The sequence below is a fragment of the Mirounga leonina genome, unplaced genomic scaffold (genome assembly GCF_011800145.1).
Source record: "Mirounga leonina isolate KUSES-001 unplaced genomic scaffold, KU_Mleo_1.0 Mir_169, whole genome shotgun sequence".
NCBI lineage: Eukaryota > Metazoa > Chordata > Mammalia > Carnivora > Phocidae > Mirounga > Mirounga leonina.
Window position 1 is genome coordinate 17369507 of NW_023270431.1, and position 24668 is coordinate 17394174.

At 34.9% G+C, this 24668-nt stretch overlaps 1 non-coding gene and 1 pseudogene across 1 annotated transcript; one reads left to right on the top strand and one right to left on the bottom strand.

Annotated features, from left to right (window-relative positions):
* Positions 1 to 598: 598 nt before the first annotated feature.
* On the bottom strand, positions 599 to 698 carry LOC118017457 (annotated as a pseudogene).
* Positions 699 to 783: 85 nt separating this feature from the next.
* LOC118017460 lies at positions 784 to 912 on the top strand. Its single transcript, XR_004681161.1, has one exon. It is a non-coding gene; the product is annotated as a small nucleolar RNA SNORA63 (small nucleolar RNA).
* The last annotated feature ends 23756 nt before the right edge of the window (positions 913 to 24668 follow it).

A 24668-nucleotide genomic window follows, 5' to 3' on the forward strand; every position in this document is an offset into this window, starting at 1 on the left:
CAAAGCCCATGAAATGTTATTAGAGAACTTTATAAATTAATGTCCCCAAACACTGGCTATTTTGAAAAGGATAATCTTTCACTAATTGTTATTTAATCCTCATGGTTTTTTTTTTTAAGATTTTATTTATTTATTTGACAGAGAGAGAGAGAGACAAGTGAGAGAGGGAACACAAGCAGGGGGAGTGGGAGAAGGAGAAGCAAGCTTTCCACTGAGCAGGGAGACTAATGCGGGGCTCGATCCCAAAACCCTGGGATCATGACCTGAGTGGAAGGCAGACAGACGCTTAACGACTGAGCGACCCAGGCAGGCCTCACATCTGTTTTTTTGTTTTTTGTTTTTTTAAGATTTTATTTATTTGATAGAGAGAAACAGCGAGAGAGGGAACACAAGCAGGGGGAGTGAGAGAGGGAGAAGCAGGCTTCCCGCTGAGCAGGGAGCCCGATGTGGGGCTTGATCCCAGGACCCTGAGATCATGACCCTAGCCGAAGGCAGATGCTTAATGACTGAGCCACCCAGGCACCCCGCTCACATCTATTTTTATAATAATGTTTAGTTTAAGGGAATGGAATTGCTGGGGTTTTTTTAAGGTATATACTTAATTGTAGAATACTTCATGAATTTGTGCGTCATCTTTGTACAGGGGTCATGCTAATCTATATATTGTTCCAATTTTAGTGTATGTACTAAGTGAGCACTTGGTGTTTTTGACTAAAATAGGTTATGTAAAAATGTATCTAGCATACAAGTGGTTGCTCACAGTATATCTAAACTGGAAAACAGATGCAGGATCTAGTTACAATGTAGCTGTAAAGTGCTGCCTTGTCTTTGCCCCTGCTCAAAATAAGCTGTTACCTTTCTAGCCCTGTCCGCCCTGATGCTTAGCAGCCAGGGATGCATGGTCTCAGACATGTTTACCAAGTAAAACACTGACTTGAGGGGCGCCTGGGTGGCTCAGTCATTAAGCGTCTGCCTTCGGCTCAGGTCATGATCCCAGGGTCCTGGGATCGAGCCCCACATCGGGCTCCCTGCTCAGCGGGGAGTCTACTTCTCCCTCTCCCACTCCCCCTGCTTGTATTCCCTCTCTCGTTGTGTCTCTCTCTGTCAAATAAATAAATAAAATCTTTTAAAAAAATAAATAAATAATAAAAAAATAAACTGGAAAACATCACTTAGACATCTAGAGATAAATTCATACCACTATTCTAACTGTGAAACTTTTAGGGAGAGGGTATATTTGAGAACAGTAAGAGATGTAATCAGAGGGAAGAATATTTGTTTCATTAACAGAGCACAGGGCTGAGATATCATGTCTACTCAAAATATGGATGATTGTAAAATGACTTGACTGGCCACTAAAAATAGTCTTAGCCATTCCAAAAGAGATGTGTTATATTTAAAGACCAGAGAAAAGCCAAAGAGCTTTAACACAAATTGACAAAAAAAAACAAATGGGTACCAAATTTCTCTGGACTATTAAGTATGTGATTGAGAAATCATCATGGATCAAGATATGATGCTGACAAAAATAACTGCAGAAGAAAAGCATATAGAATTAGAATACTTATTACTCAAATTATTACTGGCCAAGGGGCTTAAGAAATTAACTTAGAATTCTGTGATATTTTTCAATGCCAGTACTATTGAAATATCCAGTTGCCTTTGTTGGAGGACATTCAAAGTAAGGAAAGCACCATGCTTGAAAATTTGAGTCTTATAAAAAGTTGATGGGTATTGATGATCATATAAAATAGAAAATATACAATATTTTTTTAATAAAGTGATCTCAATCTGATTTTCTCTCATTAAGTAACATCCATATCGTAAGACCACCAGCTAACCATAATCACTACAGTTTATTGGCTACAGACTTTGTTTTAATTAAACTGTGCACCAATAATATGTCCTCCAATGTTTCTAACATTAAAACAAATGTGTTTTTATTAAAATAATGTAATCATAAACATTTACTCATTTCCCCTTTAGCATCTACTTTTGGTCGTATTATAAAATTTGAAGTTATATACATACACATACACAAAAGTGTTAGATAAAACATTTCAAACATTTAATGTATTCTTAAAGATAGAATCAAAGGTTCTAGGAAAGGTATATAAATATTACTATTAATGTTTCAGTCAAAACCTGAGAGAGAAAAATCTGTCTCTCTAAATATTCTCTAACAGTAAACTTTTCAAAGTTGTGAGGATAATATTTTAAGCAAGGAAACTCAAGGCCTGTAAAGAGTAGAGGAACTACAGAAAATGAATACAATGGCAGGAAAACAGTGGTATCAAAATGTTGATTGTTCCAAATGACCCCAAACAGTGACTTCAAACCCTGAGCTATTGGGCAAAATCCCCAGCAATGAATGCTGTTCATTTCTGCGCTTTGTCATGCAGAGTAGAACTTAACAGAATGCTACACAATATGTTTCTTTTTAAAAAATGAACTTAGACCACAAAGAATAAACATTGCTGATGACATATTTAAGAGAAAGTAAGGAATTCTGAAAATAGTAAGGGTACCTATCCAGAAAAGAGCTTTGTTTTAACATATAGAGTGTCAAATTTGGGGGAGATTCAAGTAGAATCTTAACGTAAACATGGCTAGGTCATTCTCTTTACAGAAATCAGAACATCATAAGAATATTATTTTTTATGGCACTTTATTAGAACAATTTTAGTCCATGAGGTTAATTACAAATTTAGAATTTTTTAAAGGATGCATTTTTGTTTAATGGAATGTGATAACAATTATAAAATAGATGTCTCTATTTTGCCTTTGTCAGTTATGGGTAATTATTTTTACCAGCTCTGTTGAAGTATACTTGACAAATAATAATTGCATATATTTAAGGTGTACAACTTGATGTTTTGATATACCTATACATTGTGAAATGATCACCATAAGCTAGCTAATTAACATATCCATCACCACACATGATTATGATTTTCTTCTCTTTTCTTTTTCTGTGGTAATTAAGGTCTACCTTCTTAGTAAAATTAAAGAATATGATACAGTACTGTTAACAATTGTCACATTGCTGTCACATTAGATCTCCAGAATTTATTCACCCTGTGTAATTGAAACTGTACCTCTTTACCAGCATCTGTATACCCTCACCCCCAACCCTCCATCCCACACCCCAGGCCCCCATCCACTCCTCCCATCCCACACCTCCCCCCTCCACTAGCCCTTGGCAATCATATTCTCTATGTCTCTGAATTAGACTATTTTTAATTCTACAAATAATTGAGATTATGCAGTATTTATCTTTATTTGGCTTATTTCACTTACAATGTTCTCTAGGTTCATCCGTGTAGTTGCACTTGTAACAGGATTTCCATTTCTTTTTTTTTTTTTTTTTAAGATTTTATTTATTTATTTGAGAGAGAGAGAATGAGAGAGAGCACATGAGAGGGGGGAGGGTCAGAGGGAGAAGCAGACTCCCTGCTGAGCAGGGAGCCCGATGCGGAACTCGATCCAGGGACTCCAGGAGCATGACCTGAGCCAGAGGCAGTCGCTTAACCAACTGAGCCACCCAGGCGCCCAGGATTTCCATTTCTTTGAAGGTTGCATAATTTCCACTATATATATGATATATATATATATATATCATATATATCACATTTTCTTCATCCATTTTTCTGGTAGTGATATTTAGGTTATTTCCATATCTTGGCTATTGTGAATAAAACTGTAATTAAAATGATAGTATGGATATCTCTTTAAGACCTTGATTTCATTTGCTTTAGATATATACCCAGAAGTGGAATTTCTGGATCATTTGGTAGTCCTATCTTTTAATTTTTTTGAAGAACTTCCATATTGTTTTTCATAATGGCTGTACATTGCCACCAGTGTACAAGAGTTCCAATATCTCCAAATCCTTGGCAACACTTGTTATTTTTTGTCTTTTTGATAGTAACCATTCTAACAGTTGGGAGGTAAGACCTCATTGTGGTTTTGGTCTTCTTCATTTATGAACAGATAACTAAGATTAAGTTACATATATCACAAAAGGATAAAAATTTTAGTGGCAAATGATATTTTTAAGTTGCTTTAATAATGTCATTAATATCTCTTGACTGCGTATAATAAAACATACTGCCAGAAAGAGACAAAATATCTTAAAGGGAAGACCTAAGGCCACAACCGAATACCACAATCAGAAAACAAAGAAAATCAATCCAAATTTATAAATATTTTTCTTACTAAAAAGAAAGACTATAAAGTTTGTAAGCCTTCTTAAATATTAACTTGGTTTTCATTTGTATTTCCCTGATGATGAGTGATGTTGAACATCTTTTCATGTGTCTGTTAGCCATCTAAATGTCTTCTTTGGAAAAGTGTCTATTTGTGTCTTCTGCCCATTTCTTAACTGGGTTATTTGATTTTTGGTTTTGAGTTTGATAAGTTCTTTATAGATTTTGGATACTAATCCTTTATCAGATATGTCATTTGCAAGTATCTTCTCCCATTCCATAGGCTGCCTTTTAGTTTTATTGTTTCCTTTACTGTGCAGAAGATTTTATCTTGATGAAGTCGAATAGTTCATTTTTGCTTTTGTTTCCCTTGCCTCTGGAGATGTTTCTACTAAGAAGTGCTATAGCTGAGGTCAAAGAGGTTGTTGCTTTTGTTCTCCTCCAGGATTTTGATGGTTTCCTGTCTCACATTTAGGTCTTTCATCCATTTTGAACTTATTTTTATGTATGGTGTAAGAAAGTCAACCAGTTTCATTCTTCTGCATGTTGCTGTCCAGTTTTCCCAACACTGTTTGTTGAAGAGACTGTCTTTTTTCCACTGAATATTCTTCCCTGCTTTGTCAAAGATTAGCTGCCCAAATAACTGTGGGTCCATTTCTGGATTTTCTATTCTGTTCCATTGATCTATGTGACTGTTTTTATGTCAGAACCATACTGTCTTTATGACTACAGCTTTGTGATATAACTCGAAATCCAGAATTGTGATGCCTCCACGATTTTTGTTTTTCTTTTTCAGGATTGCTTTGGCTATTTGGGGTCTTTTTGGGTTCCATAAAAATTTTAGGATTGTCGGGTTGCCTGGGTGGCTCAAATGGTTAAGAGTCTGCCTTCGGCTTGGGTCATGATCCCAGGGTCCTGGGATCAAGCCCCTTATTGGGCTCCCTGCTCAGTGGGGCGTCTACTTCTCCCTCTGCCATATATCTTTGCTCATTCTCTCTTTCGTTCTGTCTCAAATAAATAAATAAAATCTTAAAAAAATTTAGGATTGTCTGTGAAAAATGCTGGTGGTATTTTGATAGAGATTACATTAAATGTGTAGATTACTTTGGGTAATATAGACATTTTAACAATGTTTGTTCTTCCAATCCATGAGCATGGAATGTTTTTCCATTTCTTTGTGTCCTCTTCAATTTCTTTCATAAGTTTTCTATAGTTTTCACTATAGAATTTTATACCTCTTAGGTTAGGTTTATTCCTAGGGGTCTTATTGTTTTTAGTCCAATTGTAAATGGAGTCGATTCCTTGATTTCTCTTTCTGCTGCTTCATTATTGGGGTATAGAAATGCAACAGATTTCTGTACATTGATTTTATATCCTGCAAATTTGTTGAATTTATGTATTACTTCTGGCAATATTTTGGTGTAGTCTTTGGGTTTTCTACATAGAGTATCATGTCATCTACAAATAAAAAGTTTGACTTCTTCCTTACTGATTTTGATGCCTTTCATTCCTTTTGTTGTCTGATTACTGAGGCTAAGACTTCCAGTATTATATTAAGTAGTAATGGTGAGCATGGACATCCTTGTTTTGTTCCTAACCATAGGGGAAAGGCTCTCAGTTTTTACCCATTGAGGATGATATTAGCTGTGGGCCTTTCATATTTTGCCTTTATGATGTTGAGGTATGTTTAATCTATCCCTACTTTGTTGAGGGTTCTTTTTTTTTTTTTAAGATTTTATTTATTTATTTGACAGAGAGATACACAGTGAGAGAGGGAACACAAGCAGGGGGAGTGGGAGAGGGAGAAGCAGGCTTCCCGCTGAGCAGGGAGCCAGATGCTAGGCTCAATCCCAGGACCCTGGGATCAGGACCAGAGCTGAAGGCAGACGCTTAACAATTTAGCCACCCAGGTGCCCCTTTGTTGAGGGTTCTTATTAAGAAAGGATGCTGTATTTTGTAAAATGCTTTTTCTGCATCTATTGACAAGATCATATGGTTCTTATCCTTTCTTTTATTAATGGGATGTGTCATGTTGATTGATTTGCAAATGTTGAGCCACCACTGCAACCCAGGAATAAATCCCATTTGATCATGATGAATAATTCTTTTAATGTATTGTTGAATTCAACTTGCTAGTATCTTTTTGAGAATTTTTGCATCCATATTCATCAAGGATATTGGCCTGTAATTCTCCTTTTTAGTGGGATCTTTGTCTGGTTTTAGAATCAAGATAAAGTTAGCCAGGTAGAATGAATTTGGAAGTTTTCCTTCTATTTCTATTTTGGAACAGTTTGAGAAAAATTGGTATTAACTCTTTAAATGTCTGGTAGAATTTGGGAAGCCAACTGGCCTTCGATTTTTGTTGGGAGATTTTTCATTACTGATTTAATTTCTTTGCTGGTTATCAGTCTGTTCAAATTTTCTGTTTCTTCCTGTTTCAGTTTTGGTGGTTTGTATGTTTCTAGGAATTTATCCATTTCTTCCAGTTTGCCCAGTTTGTTAGCATATATTTTTTCATAATATTCTCCTATAATTATTTGTATTTCTGTGGTGTTGGTTGTGATCGCTCCTCTTTCATTTGTGATTTTATTTATTTGGGTCCTTTCTCTTTTCTTGTTCATAAGTCTGGCTAGAAGTTTATCAATTTTATGAACTCTTTCAAAGAACCAGATCTTAGTTTTGTTGATCTGTTCTATTGGGTTTTGCTTGTTTGTTTGTTTCTATATCATTTATTTCTTCTCTAATCTTTATTATTTCCCTTCTTCTGCTGGCTTTAGGCTTTATTTGCTATTCCTTTTCTAGTTCCTTTAGGTATAAGGTTAGGTTGTATATTTGAGACTTTTCTTGCTTCTTGAGGTAGGCCTGTACTGCAATATACTTCCTTCTTAAGACTGCCTTTCCTGCATCCCAAAGGTTTTGGACTGTCATGTGTTCATTTTTATTTGCTTCCATGTACTTTTTAATTTCTTCATTAACACCTGGTTAACTCATTCACTATTTAGTAGGATGTTCTTTAACTTCCATGTATTAGTGGTCTTACCAAATTTTTTCTTGTGGTTGATATCTAGTTTCATTGTGCTATGTTCTGAAAATATGCATGGTATGATCTCTATCTTTTTGTACTTGTTGAGGGCTGATTTGTGACCCAGTATGGGATCTATTCTGGTGAATGTTCCATGTGCACTCAAGAAGAATGTGTATTCTGCTGACTATATCTGTTAAGTCCATCTGGTCCAATGTGCCATTTGAAGCCATTGTTTCCTTGTTGATTTTCTGCTTAGATGATCTATTGCTGTAAGTGGAGTGTTAAGGTTCCCTACTATTATTGTATTATTATCAATGAATTTATTTATGTTTGTTATTAATTGATTTATATATTTTGGTCCTCCCAAGTTGGGGGCATAAATATTTATAATTATTAAATCTTCTTCACGGATAGACTCCTTAATTATGATATAGGGTTCTTCTTCATCTCTTGTTGCAGTCTTTAGTTCAAAATCCAGTTTGTCCAAAAGAAGTATGGCTACTATGGCTTTCTTTTGGCATCTGTTAGCATGATAGATTATTCTCCATCCATTCACTTTTAATCTGCCGATGTACGTCTTTAGGTCTAAAATGAGTCTCCTGTATGCCACATATCAATGGATCTTGTTTTTCCCTTTTCTATTCTGATACCCTATGTCTTTTGATTGGAGCACTGAATCCATTTACAGAGTGATTATTTAAACATGTGAACTTAGTGCTATTGTGTTACCTGTAAGGTTGGTGTTTCTGGTGATGTTCTTTGTTCCTTTCTAGTCTTTGTTGCTTTTGGTCTTTTTTTCACACTCAAAGAGTGATGTTAATGTTTCTCTTAATTTTCACAGCAGTTAGATCACAATAATCTCTTAATGTTTCTTGCAGGGATGACTCAGTGGTCACTAACTTTTTTAGTTTTTGTTTGTCTAGGAAACTCTATCTCTTCTTCCATTCTGAATGACAGCTTTGCTGGATTAAGTATTCTTGGCTGCATATTTTTCACATTCAGCACGTTGAATATATCTTGCCATTCTCTTCTGGTCTGCCAAGTTTCTGTGGACAGATCTGCTGCAAATCTTATCTGTTTCCCTTGTAGGTTAAGGACTTTCCCTTACTGCTTTCATTCTTTCCTTGTCTGTGTACTTTGTGAATTTGATTATGATATGTCTTGGTAACGGCCAGCTTTTGTTGAATTTAAAGGGAGTTCTCTGTGATTCTTGGATTTTGATGCCTGTATCCTTCCCCAGATTAGGGAAGTTTTCAGCTATAATTTGCTCAAAAAAAAAAAAAAAAACAAAACCCTTCTGCCCCTTTTTATATCTCTTCATCTTCTGGGACTCCTATGATATGGATGTTATTATATTTTAATAAGTCACTGGGTTCCCTAAGTCTACCTTTGTGATCCATTGGCTTTGTTTCCCTCTTCTTTTCAGCTTCATTATTTTCCATAATTTTATCTTCTATATCACTGATTTGTTCCTCTGCTTCATCCATCTTCATTGTTATGGCATCCATTTAAGTTTGCATCTTGGAGGTAGCATTTCTAATTTTGGCCTGACTAGATTTTAGCTCTTTTATCTCTGCAGTAAGGGATTCTCTAGTGTCTTCTATGCTTTTCTCAAGTCCAGCTAGTAGCCCTATAATTGTTTGAAAATCTAGTTTAGACACTTACTTATATCTGTATTGATTAAATCCCTGGCCATCAATTCTTCTTCTTCTTTCTTTTGGGGTGAATTCTTCCATCTTGTCATTTTGGAGGTTAAAAAAAGAGAAATGAGCAAAATAAAATAAAATTTAAATTTAAAAATTAAAAAAAAAAAAAAAGGAAGCCAGATCCTAGGTGTGTTCTGATCTTCTTGTTAGGAGAAGCTTGATAGAAAAAGAAAACAAATAAAATTAAAAATTAAAAAAAAGAGTAAAAAATAAAATATTAAAAGATTGCTTTCTGTATCCAAAAACAAAAACAAAAATTAAAAATATCAAACAAGCAAACAAACCCAAAGGAAGCCAGGTCCTGTTTTCCCTAGAGCTCAAGTTTTGCAGCACTCTATGATCAGTAGACTTGGTGCCTGCAAGGGGTTTGTGTTTGTCTTCTGGGGGGAGGGGCCTGTTGCTTCAATTTTCAAGGTGAACTTGCCCTAGTGGAGATGCATCTGCAGGGTGTATGGGGCAGGGCTTGGTGTGGTGGCTCCGTTCTCCACTTGGTGCTGTTTAGCTCACTGAGTTCAATCAGTGCTGGTGGGCAAGGGATGAAAATGGCCTCTCTCAGCTCTCTTGCCTCTGGAGCAGGAAGTTAGTGACTGCCACTCTTCAGGCAGCCCTCACAGACATGCAAACTATCACCCCTCCTGTGTCCCCAGCTTCCGTCAGATCCTGGCCTTCACCCTGTCCTTGACCAAGCTGTCTGCCTCCCAGGCAGTGCAGCACTCCTGTGCTTTATCCCAGGCACAGCTGTGTTTCAAAACCCCACACTTCAGAGAGCCCTATGGTGAGACACACCCTGATCCCCTGGGGAGGGGTCTCACTGTGCTGTGGCCAGTGCCAGTTTCTCCCAGAAAACAATTGTGCAACCACACAGCAGTTAGGAGTTTATGGTAAATCATAACATACACCCGGTGCCAGGGTTTGCTGCCCTCAGCCTGCATCTTTGTTCCAATACTGGTGAATGGGGTATCTCAATGTGTCTGCAGGGTCTTTCGCCCACATAGGTGCCATATCACCTATACCAAATGCACTCAAAACAAGGGAACTGCTTCTCCCCTTGCAATCCAGGGAATCCTCAGACTGTGCTGCCTGCTTCCCGGGCTCTGCTCTGCTTTCCTGCCAGAGCACTGCCAGGCCTGACCCTAGCTATGGCGCTGACCTCCAAAACTTTAAACTCTGTGCTCCACTGTTTAGAAAAACTTGGCTGTTTTGAAACCCTCTTCTTTTTCCTAGTCAATGGTTTTGGGGCACAGTTACCTTATGGAGTCCCCTATGTGTGTTTTCACTCTTTTTCTCTCTCATTTTCTCTTGCTACTCCCTCCACTATTAGAGCTACCTCCCCTAGGCAGTACCCACAGCTCTTTTCTTCCACAAATCAACTCTTCACAGTTCCTACCTTCCGTGGGTCATTTTTTCTGCTTGTAGACATGCAGCTTTGTTCTTTAAGACTTCTGAATGATTTCTTGGGTGTTCAGAATGATTTGATATTTATTCAGTAATGTTCAAGGGAAGAATCAAGCTTAGGGTCACCCTCTCCTATATTCAATTTCAATATTTACATTCATTGTATATATAGTGATCATCTAGAAAATTAAAGGTGGAATTAAACTACTATACTAAACCACTTTATTTTATAAAAACATAAAACCTTACCTTCTGACCATCATGGGAGGTGGAAAAAGAAAGAAAAATGGAAAAACAACATGAATCCCCATGGGGAAAAAAAAAAAAACAACCCAAGAATAAATTTGATTTTTCTTCCTCTTTCTTTTTTCCACCAAATTTCCACTCCTCTGGCCTATTTTGAATAGATTTTTTTCTGTAATATCAGTAGACAGGAAGTTACAAAATGAGAGAACAAAAAATAAAACCCTACACTTACAATGTCAAAGATTTTAAGTAATATATTCTCTTTTAGGCTACAGAAGAATCTAAATTAAAAGGAGTTAACTCACATATGACAAGATAAGAAAGTTGTATGATTTTCAAAGGAAGGAATACACTGTTCTCCAATCAAGCAATTCTAATGCATATATTCTTAAATTGCAAATTAACAGATTAAAAATTACCTTGGAAATTCCCACTTTTAGAAGTTTTGAACTTTATTTTCTTATTCAACATTGCCTACAAATATCCATAATTTGCTTCTGGCCAATGCTACATGCACTTGCAATGGTTTTCAGTCCAAAATGCATATAAAAATCATGTATATTAATATACTTAAAGCTCTATTAGCAAAACAGTAATAAACCTTAGAATGGATAAAATGGAAAAAGCAAATTGTTATAAGTGGTTTTCTTTGGGTGATTATAATTTAATATGGATTATTTTTAAATGTTTTATACTGAGCATTTTGTATTCACTTTAGATATATCATTCTTAAATTGTGTGAAGGCTCTCTTTTAACATGATTGACAATATAATTGTAAGGTATACGTATCTACTGCTTTACACAAATGACAGAAATTTGAATTTTTTGCAATTAACAAATGTTATTATCTTATTCATTTCAAAAAAGTAAAAAGATATTATAACATTATGGAATATTTTCATATCTATGCTGCATTTTCCAATGTTTAGAAGAAAAAAAAATAAGGTAAAGAATATTTTTTAAAGAAGTCATTGAATAAGAGGTCATCCAGCTTACAAATTAGCATCTGAAACTTCATCACAACTTACAGGTAGGGACTGTTGGGGAAATGCAACTAAAAACAAAATTCTCAATCCAGAAAACATCTCTGCAAACAGAGGCAAAAGAAAGTTTTCTTACTGAAAAAGCATTAAACCAGAATGTCATGCACATCAAAGCAGCCCACTAAAGAGGTTGAAAAGTAAGACAAAATCTCCTTTTATATAGCCAAGCAAATGCAACCTGTTACGTACAAGTTCTCATGATAAACAAGTGATCCCCAAGTAAGAGAGCTTGACAGCACAATTTGTTACACATAGTGCATCCTAAATTTCCTTGGCAATTGGAATGTCCCTCTGTGTAGCTAATTGGCTTTATCCAGAGGAAAAATAAACTCCTTATATCTTCATAACAAGAGGTAGTTTTGTAATGTGGAGAAAATCCCTGTGGGAGTTAGGCTCCTAGAATCCACAGAAACTGGAAAAGAGGGGGACTATCATCGTTGATGATTACATTTCAAAGACATGGTTCCCAGGTCCTTGAAAAAGCCATTTGTGATTCATAAAATTGTTAAGAGGCTTATTTAGTTTTTAAAAAAGATTTACATACATTTCAAGCAGAGAGAGAGCTTACAATTAGGCATTTTCTAAAGTAAATGCTCCAAAAACAGGGAGCAGAACTAGTCTTTTTCCTTATTTTCAACAGGGGAAATTTTTTTATTTGTACATACCCTTACAAGACTACCTAGACTTTTCACAAGCATTAACTAACATGAAGTCCCATGACAACAAACACCTCATTTGCTAGTTGTCAGCTCTGTTATTTTTATCTATACTTTTTCTTATACCGTTCATATTTTTTATAGTGCTTGCTACTTTTAATAATACATAAATCTTTTCTAATGGACTGTTATTAAAAAGGGAGAGAGATAACATGTGTTGGTAAGGATATAAAGATATTGGAACCCCTGTACACTGTGGGTGGTGATGTAGAATAGCACAGCTACTATGGAAAATAGTATGGATGTTTCTCAAAAGATTAAAAATAGAACTACTACATGATCCTGCAATCCCACTTCTGGGTACATATTCAAAACAGTTGCAATCAGGATCTCAAAGAAATGTCTGCAGCCCCATGGTCTTCGCAGCATTATTCACAATAACCAAGATATTGAAACATCTTGAATTTCCATGGACAGATGAATGGATAAGAAAAATGTGATGAATACATACAATGAAATGTTATTCAGCCTTAAAAAAGAAGGCAATCCTGCCACTTGTATCAACATGGATGAAACTGGAGAACATTTTGCTAAGTGGAATAAACCACTTTCAGAAGGATAGCAACTGTATGATCTCCCTTATATGTGGAATCGAAAATAGTCAAAGCCCTAAATGCAGAGAGTAGAATGGTGGTTGCTAGGAGCTGAAGGAAGGTGGAGGGAAATGGAGTTGTTCAATCAGAATAAAGTTTCAGTTATGCAAGATGAAGACATTCTAGAGATCTACTGCACAACATAATGGTTATAGTTAACAACACAATATTGCACACTTAAAATTTTGTTAAGCAGGTGTCACGTTAAGCATTCTTACCACATATAAAAACAAGAGACATGAGGAAACTTTTTGGAAGTGATGGGTATGTTTATTACCTTGATAGTAGTAATAGTATCACTGGTGTGTGCATATTTCCAAACTCATCAAATTATATATGTTAAACAGGTGCAGTTTTCTGTATATCAATTATACCTCAGTAAAGCTGATTTTAAAAAAAGAAAAATTACTTAATCCTGCATTTTTCACAATTTTCTAAAAGAACATTAGGCAAGGACCATATGAGCTCTCTATTAAACTTTTATTTTTCAGAACTCTTTTTTTTCAAGAACAATCAGAACAATACATTTTAAGATTATTAACATTTATATACAACTATTAATACAATATTTGGGCTGTAATCATAGTTATATTAACTGTAATCATAGTTATATTAACTGTCTTTGGAAATAGTATTATTTCCTTGTTATTCTGTTTTAAGTCAATTTGGATCCTAAATAATTTCACATTTTTACTTGTGATTTGTCATTAAAATTTGTTCCTAGTACATCATACTTGTTAGAAATAATGATCCTTTTTGAAAACGTACTGCTTGAATATATGTGTGCATACATTATTAAATTATGCATTCTAATTAAAATCACCTATTGAATAAACTTATTTATATCATCACTAATATTTAAAAATGTAACACGGAAGTGATTTCATATTGACTCCAATAACATCAATATTATATTTCAAAAGAAAGATTAAGTAACTCTTTTCAGCATCACTGAGGCATAAGGAAATCCTCTACAAGTTAAAGAAAATATTAGCAAATGATTACATGAGTTAAGCCATTTAAAAGTGGTACTAGTATTATAAAAATAGCTATCTATGTTAATTTAATAAAACTTGCCAACAACTACATTTTAATTAATAAATTCCACCTGCTTTCCCCAACTTTTAGTTAAAGTATTTATATATATGTGTGATTTTAATTAGCTTAATGTTGATATAATTAGACTAGCACACATATACTGTATAAATTTAAACTCATATTTTAATAATGAAAGCTGTTGTATTTTAAATTATTTCAGGAGAGATGAAACTTATAATATCCTACATATCAAATGCCTACTTTTCTCTAGGTTCTATGCTTTATTAACAGTTACTCATTAAATACTATTAATGCATGTAAAATGAGCATTATTACTACTCTACAGATTAGATGCAGATAAAAAGCTTGTTTTCCTTGCCATTATTAACCCAGATACATATGAGCAAGGTCATTCACATAAATTTCTTTTAGACACTAGAGAAATGCTGGCAGATATTGGAAAGTTGAATATAGTTGTGTTTTTTCAGAGTTCATTATTAACTATGTTCAGAGACCACGAATTGAAGTAATTTTGGCTAGAGCCCTAGTAGTGTATCATGGAGCTTGGAGTTGACCTTATCAAAAATCTCTCAGTCACAGTTCAAAACTATAGAAAGTATATTCAACTTGAAGGTGATATAAACTGTTCAGAGGGATGCCTGGGTGACTCAGTAGGTTAAGCATCTGCCTTTGGCTCAGGTCATGATCCCTGGTCCTGGGATGGGGTCTTGCATGGCTCTCCTTGCTTAGCAGGGAGCCTGTTTCTCCCTCTGCCTGCTGCTCCCCCTGCTTGTGCTCTCTCTCTCTCTGACAAATGAATAAATAAAATCTCAGAAAAAAAAAAAAAACTGTTCAGAGATGAAATATCAAGTGAATATTTGCAACATTATTCACAAATATATAATATATATATAAATACTATAAGCACATTAAAGTAAACAGCCTCAATCCGCAGAATGAGGAATAATTGTGATAAATATGAAATATTCTATTTAGTGAAAAAGCAGCCGTACACCATGCAAAGCATGAAAGATATCTAAATTAACAGCAGTTCATATCAACTTCAGCAGGGAATCCTTGATTGGACCAAAATTAATGGCAGCAGAAACTGAAGAAGAGAGCAGCTAATGAATCCGTTGTGGTCCTTGGTTGTCAGCAGCACTTGGAGACTTAAGTTCCACAAAGCAAATTTTGAGCAGAGTATTAAAAAATGACAGGCCACACGGAGAAGTTGGGCTAAAATTTGCAAAGGTAAGGAAATCTAATAAAGGAGACCACTTAAAGAAGCTTGGTTTAGTCTCAAGAAAATGAACAATTAAAGGATTATAATGGCTTTCAAATACATGGAAGTTTAGAATGGGCTTAAAAAGTGCACGTGACTACAACAAATGGGTACAAATAAGATATAGGTGGATTGTGATTCATTGCATAATCATATGATTGCATAATGCATATGATTCATCATGTAATTCTACCAGTAGTTGAGTCTCCATAAGACAATAAGCTAGCATTTCTCCATAAAGATCTTGCAACTTCTAGGACATGGTAGTAAATCTCTTGTAAATAAAAGTAGAAGATTTTTTCTCAATTACTTTATACAGACCTGTAGATGGTAGGTCTTTGGGACTAATAGCACTTTGCATATATTTCTCAGACCTTCCATTTTGTTTCCAGCAATACAAAGGGCGATTGGAAAAACCACAAAAAAGCTATTTTTCGGGGCGCCTGGGTGGCTCAGTTGGTTAAGCGACTGCCTTCGGCTCGGGTTGTGATCCCGGAGTCCCGGGATCGAGTCCCGCATCGGGCTCCCTGCTCAGCAGGGAGTCTGCTTCGTCCTCTGACCCTATCCTCTCTCATGTGTTCTCTCTCTCTCATTCTCTCTCTCTCAAATAAATAAATTAAATCTTTAAAAAAAAAAAAAGCTATTTTTCATATTGTATTGGTATATATTTCACATTTTCCATATTTTGTTTTAGCAAAAATATTAAGATTTAAATATATTAATTATACTTTAATAAAGCTGTTCTAAAAAAAGAAAAAAAATTAAAGAGTCTGGATAGTCTAGGCCCAAAGTATATGTTATTTTTCTTACAAATTGAATGAAATGTGACTTTATGATCGTATTGTAAATCTCTACATGGGAGAATATAAAATCTGTGATATATGTGTATGGGTGTGTATATGTGTAGTGTACACTCTTAGATCATAAAATTGTCCTTGGTAACTGGTTGATAATAACAAACTGCCTGCCCCAGGAATGTTACAACCAGCTATTCTGTTTTCCTATGGTACAATGTCAGTGTTACTTGTAAACAGCTTGTAAACAGCTTCCAAGGGGAGAGGCTTGTTTCTATTGTAAATTCCCTTGGCGCTGACAAAAGAATGCAACAAGGGATGAGAAAATTCTCTTCATTTTGTATCTTTCTTGATAGTCCAAGAAAATGATGGGTCATACTGGTCAGAAAATTGAATAAGATGGGGGTAAGGGAACACCATCAGTTGCAATTCTAACTGCTACTTTCTAAAATTGTACTGAAACACACACTGCACGTGGAAGTTCTTTCTCTTCTGTTTGTAATCCTTTTTACCTAACATGAGAAGTGTGCACAAAGATAGAGGTATGGAATTGTTTAAGAAAATCTCTAACATGATAACTTAATATGTTTTCCTCTAAGAAAGAACAAAGCAGTTGTTATGAAATTATGATTAGGTTTTTATAAGATTTCCATCAGTGTGAATCAGGGATAAGTTATTGGTTAACAGGACCTCAAAGAAATTTACTTTGGTTTTTCCTCAAAGAAGTGTAAAATATTTGGCCCTGTGTCTTCTATTAATCTAAATGGGCAATGAAGGAAATAATCCAATGAATAACAAGCCTCTGACTCTGATGTAACAGATTTGAGGTAGAAAGAACAATTAAGAGTAGTCTTCCATCTAATTAGAAATAGACCTGGATGGGTAATAGAGCCCTTACAAACAGATTAATAACACAGGGGTTATGGGGTGCTCTGTTCTTTTTGTTAGATGATGATGTGAGACCAAAGTCAGACCTGGTGATATTTCCTGCAAAATTAAGGCAGATGATTAAAAAACAGGTGTACAGTATTGCTAAGTCATAATTCCAAAAGGATCATTAACTAACTGTCGCAAGGACTGTTTCAGTGTCATTAACTATCATTCTTAATATAATCAATGCATTATTATAAACAAAGTACTGGAGTTTACATTTATTCTTGTGGAGTGCAATCTTACCATTTGAATTGATCTTTCCCTTATGTTTGAGAACAGTTTTTGTTTGCTGTGCTTTTGTTTTATGTTTTTTTTTTTCTTATGTTGTCACAGAAAGTGTTTGTACCTAACCCAGATGCATCTGTTTGGTGTCATTTGTGAATCTTATTGCCATATAGCCTATGTCTTTGTAAAAATCATTAATAAAAATATTGAATAAGATCATCTCCAGAACATACGGCTAGAAACTTTCATCATAATAGATATTGAATCCAATCATTTAAGCTTTGGTTATAGTAGCTTAACAAGATATAAAGCTATGAAATCATATTATCACATAATGCATAGTTTTTTTGTTTTTTTTTTACAGGGATAGTGCAAGTGGGGGAGGGACAGAGAGAAAGGGAAAGAGAGAATCCTAAGCAGGTTCCAAGCCCAGCATGGAGCCTGACCCAGGGCTCAATCCAATGGCCCTGAGATCATGACCTGATGATCATGACCCTTGTTTCATACACACACATATATACTTCACCACCAGGACCACCACCACAAAAAAAAGATAAAAAATAAAATAAAACTAGATCTTGTCATTGAAGTCCCATATTTCTTTTTTTTTTTCTGTTTTAAAGATTTTATTTATCTGACAGAGAGAGAGCACAAGAAGGGGGGAGCAGCAGGCATAGGGAGAAGCAGACTACCCGCTGAGCAGAGAGCCCTCTGCGGAGCTCGATCCCAGGACCCTGAGATCATGACCTGAGCCAAAGGCAGACGCTTAACTGAGCCACCCAGGCACCCCTGAAGTCTCATATTTCTAAGAATGCTATCTCTATTACAAGATTCAATAAACTATTTGAAACTCAACATGAAGAATTTGTCTTTGTTGTTATATATAATCTCTCAACTTAAGGCTAGTGGGAGAGGAGAGAGAATTTACAGTTGCATGAGGGATAGAGAAAGAACAATCAGTAAGAAAATTAACTGGGCAAATACAGTACTATTATTGGCTCAAAATATTATTTACTATATCTGTAGAGCTAGATTGCAGAAAATAGAGGCTAGTTGCAAAAGATAACACTGGTAAGTTGACCTATGTCATAAAGTGCCTTGTGAAGTAACATAAAGTATTCTAGCTTTACTATGAGCATTGTTAGAAACTATGTATTTTAGATAAAACAATGAGATTTATGTTAGACAAATACCATTCTTTCTTCATATGGGGTATGTAATCACAGGACAGTAAGAAACAACTATGATGCTTAATTCAGATTATTAAAACTATAAAACTATGATACTCAGTGATTCAAGAGTATGATGATTATTTTCTGTACTAGTTAGAGTGTGTAGCAATGGGAGAGATAATAAAATTAGAGATTTATTTAGAAGATAGATAAGGTAAGTCTCAGTGATTGATTGGATAGAGGTTGGGATATAAAGAAAAAGGATCATGGATAATGAAGATTTCAGACCTTCATAAATAAAAGAATGATAATATCATTTGCTAAGATTTGCAACATTGAAAAAATAGCAATATTGTAGGATGAGGCAAAGAGTTTAAGATTATTGATATGTTGATTTGATATATTGATTTGAAATGCCTATGAAACAAATACATAAAATGAATATTGTAAGAATTTAGGTATATTTTCCTAGAATTCCAAAGCAAGTTTAGTGATGCAGTGAGAATCATCAAGGATATAAGTGGCAGTGTGTGTCCCAAGGATATTGTGTGGAAAGAATGGAGGGCAGAGAGTATTAAAATAACAATGGCTGGAGGAAGAAAGATTTTAAAATTGGTACTAGAATTTGTTTTAGAAGAAAATGTATTTAAGATGGGTTATTTGAAATTAGATATTTGATTTGCTTTTAAAGGCATGAATAGGGCGCCTGGGTGGCTCAGTTGGTTAAGCGACTGCCTTCGGCTCAGGTCATGATCCTGGAGTCCCGGGATCGAGTCCCGCATCGGGCTCCCTGCTCGGCAGGGAGTCTGCTTCTCCCTCTGACCCTCCCGACCCTCCCCCCTCTCATGTTCTCTCTCTCTCAGTCTCTCTCTCTCAAATAAATAAATAAAATCTTTAAAAAAAATAAAAATAAAATAAAGGCATGAATAACCATGTTTTCACTGGAAAAGGGACGTTGGTAATCTACAGAATGTGGTGGCAAAGAAATTACTGTAGTCAGTCCCCTGTAATCAAATGCATATGGAAGGCAAGGCATTGGGTGACAAAATATTTTCTGCCATAAAATAATTTAGTAACATCCCTGAGTATAATGGAGCTGTTTGGTGACCTTAAGTGTGCTGGAGAATCTAGGCAAAAAAAAAAAAAAAAAAAAAGAGTTCATTGTTTTAAATTACAGACTCATGATATGCATTAGGAACCTAAAATCTTCTATAACTGACCATTTAAAAAATGATATGAAACAACAAAAATACAATGGCAAAATCCCTTATCTCCTGTAGTTTAAGGATATGATTTCTGAAAACCAAGTCCACAGTCTATTCATATTGGTGGATGACTTACAAAGCAGATTTGATTTTTAATCTCACAGAGTCCCTTATTTTAAAACTTAAAACTTTGGGAAAAGTGAGACACTAAAAATTGGGGTAGGGTTATATGGGCTGAATCAGCTGAAGCTAGAGACACTGAAACTCTAAACACTGCCCCTAGAAGCATCCCTTTCTTCCCTGTTTAAAGAGATTAGTTTCCCTTTGCCTGTGGAATCTATAGTGGCGCCCACTGAAATAGCTGCCTTGCAAGGAACTGTTGAACCTAATAAGAACAAAACCCTATCATACCTCATTGCTTCTATATATATAACCAGACTCAAGTCCCATTAGTCAATGAAGGGTGAGTTACAAAATATGACCCATGAGAGGTGCAACGCATGCCAAAAGAATCACAAAATTTTCACCAAATAATATTTACAGAAACATGGGGAATATATGTGAGAACAGATTGTAAGGGAATTTGGCCAGAGTAGAAGGAATAGGAAGCTGTAGTTGGCTATGATAAAAGCAGTGAAATGACAGAAATTTCCTGATATAGTTTTAGAGAGGGAAACCAGTAGCTTAGATATATTAGAATGCTACAGTAAATTTAACACATAAGATCTGCTTATGACCTAACAATTTCTCTAGGAAGTACCCGTAAAACCCTCCCTCACTTAAGGATAGCACACACGGGAGAAGAGTACCAGCATCCATGCAGAGTTCTATGGCTGGTCAGGTACACTTCCATCATCAAACTCTGTTCCCTAAACTCAATGAGGATGATGCAATCCTGAGTTTTCTTTATCTACTAGATCATTAATCTTCAATTCCTGCTTCCTTGGAAGCTTGTGAGATGATATTTTAAATGAGTTTATACATGAGGTATAGTTGCTTTCATTGGGAGCCTTGGTCTGCCGCAAAATACTTGCCATAGCCACAAGGGAATATTTTGCTTAATTGTAATTTACACCTTCACATGTCACACCATGTTCAGTCACATCTGATATTCAAGAGCAGAACCAAGTCAGTGCAATATTAAATTTCTCATTTGAACCTAAAAAAAAACCTTGCTTAAATATAGAAATCTATTCTTTTTAAAGTTTTTATTTAAATTCCAGTTAACATACCATGTTATATTAGTTTCTGATGTACAATTTATGATTCAACACTTAGGTACAACACCTGGTGCTCATCACAAGTGCACTCCTTAATCTCCATCACCTATTTCATTCATCCCTTCACTCACTTTCCCTTTGGTAACCATCAGTTTGTTCTCTACAGTTAAGACTCTGTTTCTTGGTTTGCCTCTCTCTCTCTCTTTTTTCCCTTTGCTCATTTGTTTTGTTTCTTAAGTTCCACATATGAGTGAAATCATATAGTATTTGTCTTCCTTTGACTTGTTTTGCTTAACATAATGCTCTCTATTCTTATTAATTACATACACCTTAAATTTGAGAGTTTGATTTTCATTTTCCCTCTAGTTTATTTCCAGTGTTTCCATTTTTCTAGTTTCAATTTTCACTTTTGATAAATAGGATATATGTCATCAATGAGAACTACCAATTAATATCCCCATTTATGTATTTATGTGGGGTTTCATATGCATCAGAGTTACAGAAATTTTTCATTTTTTAAATGTTACTCACATATCACTTTGTTATCTTGCCTTATTTATTATACCCTTGATATTTAAGGCAGTAAACTCATCACTACATTATTTTCCTCTCTCTGCACTGTTCACTTACCAGTCCTTTTACTAATACTTGAAAACCTATTTTTAGACTGTACTTCAAATAAGAACACTTAAATTACAGAACATTAGGATATACACAAGTGTTAGGAGCCTGGGTGGCTCAGTCAGTTAAGCGACTGCCTTCGGCTCAGGTCATGATCCTGGAGTCCCAGGATCGAGTCCCTCATCGGGCTCCCTGCTCAGGGGGGAGTCTGCTTCTCCCTCTGACACTCCTCCCTCTCGTGCTCTCTGTCTCTCATTCTCTCTTTTGCAAATAAATAAATAAAATCTTTAAAAAAAAAAAAGGATATACACAAGTGTTAAAAAGAAACTCTGTTTCACTTGTATAAATAAAGAACTAAAGAAAAGATTAAAATTTGAGAAGGTATCAAGAAGTAATGTGCATTGTCCATGTTTAACAGTCAAATATGGACTGGTTGGTCAATATTCATGCAAACGAATTTCTTCTTATCAAACTTACAACTTTTTCAGTTACTATACTTCATTCCTAGCTAATTCTTCATATTTTAATTCTTGATTAAATTCAACATTCAAAGCACTCATCAGGACATTGTGAAAATAATCATTAAAAACAATAAAAATGATTGTTTTTTTTTTTTCTTAATCTTTGAACATTTTTTTCTATATTCAGGTAGAGGCAAAGATGTTCATCAAATGTGTAGAGAAAAATGTAGTGGGGTATTGTGTGTCATTGTAACAAAGAGCTGTTGCAAATTTTGACACCCTGGAATAGTCTTTTCCAAGGCTTTCAAGTTCTACTTCCACACCAGTTTTCCTGACTCAAGGGCTTAGTGTCAGTCCTTGATTGTGTTTTAATGCTTTTGTAAATCAACAATTGAGTTTAAAGTTAAGCAGTCAAAACAGACATTTGTCATTGTGTTGGCATCTGATTTCCTATGGCACCCTGCCCACTTAATCATGCAAGTAGGGGAACTGCTGGCAAAGCAAGAGGGACCGAGGCAAGCTGCTGTGACCTAGGAGGAATCATGTCATATGTAATTATCATAATTTATATGGATCACTCCAGGCTCACTGGTGTTGTTGCTGCACACCAACTGGACTGTGCTAGAATGTTTAAGTAAATATTTGCACGCAACTTGAAACTGTTGAGAATTTCCGCTTCAGCTAGAGCCCCTTTCTTATGAAATATTCAGCACATGAAATGTCTCCAGTGGTGCTGAGTGGTGGGTTTTCTCTCTGATTTGATTAGCAGTGATGATTCTTTCATGAGCTGTGAATGTCCTTCTAGATTAGCATCATCCAGGTTCTTTGGTATTGTCACGAAAGAAGAGGACTGGGGGGACTGTTGCTTATGAACATGCTTAAGGCATGGCTTTAACAACCTATGAAATTTTTCAAAATAATATTTTAAATTCATTCAAATAAATTCAAATACAGTCCATTCTAATTGATAATGTATTACTATGAATCTGAAACTAATGGTATGTCAGAAGCACATAAAAACTCCAGACTTAGAAATGATATAAATTATGGCATTTATATCTATAATAATTCCATTTAATGGGTGGTATAATTCCATTTAATGAGTGAATAATCACTAAGCATGTTACACAATTCTAAAAAAGATACAATTTTATTTCATCAATGTTTGTGGGTTGTACTGACTTGTTCTTGGCAATTTAAGGATTATTATCCAAAATAATCCTGAAATTAAGAAGAACAAACTTGTTAATTGAAAATTGCAAATATTTTAAACAAAATGCCTAGAGTCAATAAAAACTAAACTACATTTTTATCATATATAAAAAATAATTAAATCATACATGTAAACATATGTAAATTATGTAGAGGTATATTTATAAATATATATAATTTATATATCAACATATAATTTACAAGATATATATACATAGTTATTTTTTAAAGCTTTGAAAATGCCAAATTATTTATTTAACAAGTTCCTCTCAGTTGTAAGAATGATTTCCCTTAGGAAGGATTAGAGTCACCTTCTATAGTCCTCCCATTTTACCTGATTTAGGCCAACACCACAGAAATGCAAACAATCTCTTTTGAAAATCTATAAGCTCACAATTGGACACCTTAGAAGAAATATAAACTACCAATAATGAAACAGGAAGGAATAGAAAACCTGAACAGACCAATAGCCGGCAAAGAAATCAAATCAGTAATCAAAAAACTCCCAAAAAACAAAAGTCCAGGGCCAGAGGACATCACAGGAAAATTCTACCAAAGACTTAAAAAAGAGTTAATACCTATTCTTTTCAAACAATTCCAAAAAATTAAAAAAGAAGGAAAACTTCCAAATTCACTCTATGAGCACAGCATTGCCCTGATAAAACCAGATAAAGATACCATTAAAGAAGAGAACTACAGGCCAATATCCCTGATAAATATAGATGCAAAAATTCTTTTATTCAACTTAGTACTAGAAGTCCTAGCCAGACAAAAAAAGAAATAAAAAGACAACAAAAAGAAAACAGACAACAAAAGAAATAAAAGGCATCCAAATCAGCAAGGAAGAAGTCAAATGGTCACTATTTGTAGATGACATGATACTGTATATAGAAAACTCAAAAGACTCCACCAAGAAAACTTCTAGAACTCATACATGATTTCAGAAAAATCCCAGGTTACAATATCAATGTACAGAAATCTGTGCATTTCTATACACCCATAATGAAGCAGCAGAAAGATAAATTAAAAAACAATGCCATTTACAATTGCACCCCAAATTAACAAGATACCTGGGAATAAACCTAACCAAAGATGTGAAAGACCTGTACCCTGAAAGTTATATAGCACTGATAAAAGAAATTAGAGATGGCACAAAGAAATGGAAAGACATTCCATGCTCATGGATTGGAAGAAAACTGTTAAAATGTCTACACTATCCAAAGCAATATACACATTTAATGCAATCCCTGTCAAAATACCAACAGCATTTTTCACAGAACTAGAAGAAACAATCCTAAAATTTGTATGGAACCACAAAAGAACCTGAATAGGCAAATCAATCTTGAAAAGAAAGGCAAAACGGGAGGTATCACAATTCCAGACTTCAATTTATATTATAAAGCTGCAATGATCAAAACAGTATGGTACTGGCACAAAAATAGACGCAGATCAATGGAACAAAACAGAAAACCCAGGAATAAATCCACAATTACATGGTCAATTAATCTTCAAAAAAGGAGGAAAGTGTGAGGTGGGAAAAAGACATTCTTTTCAACAAATGTTGTTGGGACA